The sequence below is a fragment of the Dipodomys spectabilis genome, unplaced genomic scaffold (assembly GCF_019054845.1).
Source record: "Dipodomys spectabilis isolate Male_0828 unplaced genomic scaffold, ASM1905484v1 ptg000304l, whole genome shotgun sequence".
Lineage (NCBI taxonomy): Eukaryota > Metazoa > Chordata > Mammalia > Rodentia > Heteromyidae > Dipodomys > Dipodomys spectabilis.
The window spans coordinates 1,470,001-1,472,500 of NW_024870981.1; the positions used below are offsets into that span (position 1 = coordinate 1,470,001).

The following is a 2,500-nucleotide window of genomic DNA, read 5'->3' on the forward strand; positions in this document are numbered from 1 at the left end:
TGTGTCTGTCTGTCTCACTTTGTCTGTCTGCCTCTGTGTCTGTCTGTGTCTCTTTGTCTGTCTCTCTGTGTCTGTCTGTCTTTGTCTCTCTGTCTCTGACTCTGTCCATGTCCGTGTCTATGTCTCTGTCTGTCTGTCCTCTGTGTCTGTTTGTCTGCTCTGTTTGTGTATCTCTGTGTCTCTGTCTGTCTGTCAGTCTTTGTCTCTTTCTGTCTCTGTTTGTCTATCTGTGTCCCATCTGTCTGTCCCAGTGTCTGAGTCTGTCTCTGTGTCTCTCTGTGTCTGTCTGTCTCTGTCTTTGTCAGTCTGTTCCTCTGTCTCTTTTTGTGTCTGTCTGTCTTGCTCTATGTTTATCTTGCTCTGTGTCTGTCTGTCTGTTCTGTTTGTGTCTGTCTCGCTCTATCTCCCTTTCTCTGTCTGTCTGTCTCTCTGTGTCTGTCTGTCTGTCCGTCTCGGTGTCTCTCTTTCTCTTTCTGTGTCTGTCTGTCTGTCTTTGTCTCTCTGTGTCTCTGACTCTGTCCATGTCCGTGTTTATGTCTGTCTGTCTGTCTGTCTGTCTATCTCTAGCTCTGCCTTGATCCATCTGTCTCTCTGTCTCTGTCTGTCTTTCTGTGTCTGTCTGTGTTTCTGTCTGTCTCTGTCTCTGTCTGTCTATGCCTGTCCATGGTCTGTGTCTGTCTGTCTTTGTCTCTCTGTCTCTGTCTGTCTCCTCTGTCAGTCTGTCTGTGTCTCGTTCTCTCTTTCTTTGTCTGTCTGTGCCTGTCAGTCTACTTCTGTCTCTGTCTTTCTGTCTGTCCGTCTGTGTCTGCCTGTTGGTCTGCCTGTCCATGTCTGTCTCACTGTCTGTCTGTCTCTGTCTCATTCTGTCTTTGTCTGTCTCGGTCTGTCTGTCATCAGTCTACTTCTGACTTCTGTGTCTGTCTGTCTCTTTGTCTTTCTGTCTCTGTCTCCTGTGTCTGTCTGGGTCTCGTTCTGTCTTTCTTTGTCTGTCTGTGTCAGTATCTGTCTGTCTGTGTCTCTCTGTCATTCTCTGTCTGTCTTTCATGTCTGTCTGTCATTCTCTGTGTCTGTCTGTCTTTCTCTATGTCTGTGTCTGTCTCTGCCTCTGTCTGTCTGTCCATCTGTCTGTCTGTGTCTCTCTCTGTGTCCATCTGTGTGTCTGTCTCTGTCTGTCTTTGTCCCAGTGTCTGTCTGTTTTGCTCTATGTCTGTCCGTCTCTGTCTGCTTGTGTCTGTCTGTCTCTCTCTGTCATTCCCTGTCTGGCTGGCTCTGCCTCTGTCTGTCTGTCTGTCTCTCTGTCTGTCATTCTGTGTCTGTCTGTCTATACCTGCCCATGTCTCTGTCTTCTCTGTGTCTGTCTGTCCATCTATCTGTCTGTGTCTCTCTGTGTCCATCTGTGTGTCTGTCTCTGTCCCAGTGTCTGTCTGACTCTGTCTCACTGTCCCTGTGTCTGTCTGTCTGTCTCTCTGTCTCTGGGAACCGCGCATGCGCGTTGCAGGGCAGCGCAGCCCACTCCCGCGCAGGCGCAGATCCGTACCCCGCAGAGCCCGGGAGCACACGCATGCGTGTTCCTGCTCGGCGGGGGGGGGGGGGGGGGGGGGTTGGGGAGGGGGGGGAAGGACGGGGCGTGCTGGCTCATGCATGTGCGGTGCAGCGCAGAGGACCTCCCCCCCCAGGTGGCACGCATGCGCAGTACCAACCAGAGCAACCGAGGGAATCCCACGCATGCACGCACCACACGCGCGGCCCGGACGATACCGGCCGACTCACCCAGTGCGCATGCGCAATGCGGACGGAACCTCGATCCTCCGGGGTCCCCTAGGCACCTCCCGGCGGACTCACGCTGTGAGCATGCGCAACTCGACCCTCCAGGGTCCGCTCTGCGCCTCCCGGCCGATTCAACCTGTGCGCATGCGCCGTGGGTCCACACGCGAGAGGGCAGAGGGAACAAGCAGCCAAGGGACACGCATGCGCAGCGGCGCTCCGCCGGGAGCGCTAGGCCCCTCCCCGCTGACGAACCCTGTGCGCATGCGCATTGGCGCAGGCTGGCTCAGCCCCTCCCAGCTGTCTAACCCTGTGCGCAAGCGCAATGGCGCTCCGCCAGGCCGGCTCAGCCTGTCCCCGCTGAAGAACCCTCTGCGCATGCGCAATAGCCCTCCGCTGGGAGCGTTCGGCCCCTCCCCGATAACCCTATGTGCATGCGCACTGGCGCTCCGCCGAGAGCGCGCGCATGCGCGCCCGCGTCTTGACGCCGGCTGATGACATCGATGCGACGGCGACGGCGGCCACGCCCGGAAATGCAGCCGTGGCGGGGCCGCGGAGCGTCGCCGCCGCCGCCGCCATGGCCACCGCTACGCCGTCCGCATCCGGAAGCGGAAGCGCTTAGGACCCCCCAGGACGCCGCCCCGGGCCGCCCCCGGGTCACCGTCGGTGCGTGGAGGCCTCCGGGACGCAGCGCCTTTAAGAGGCGGGGCCGCGGGGAGGGCGTGGCTTTTGGGAG

At 57.9% G+C, this 2,500-nt stretch overlaps 1 pseudogene; it reads right to left on the bottom strand.

Annotated features, from left to right (window-relative positions):
- LOC122127594 overlaps positions 1 to 2,343 on the bottom strand; it is a 9,080-nt pseudogene extending 6,737 nt beyond the window's left edge.
- Between the last annotated feature and the right edge of the window lie 157 nt (positions 2,344 to 2,500).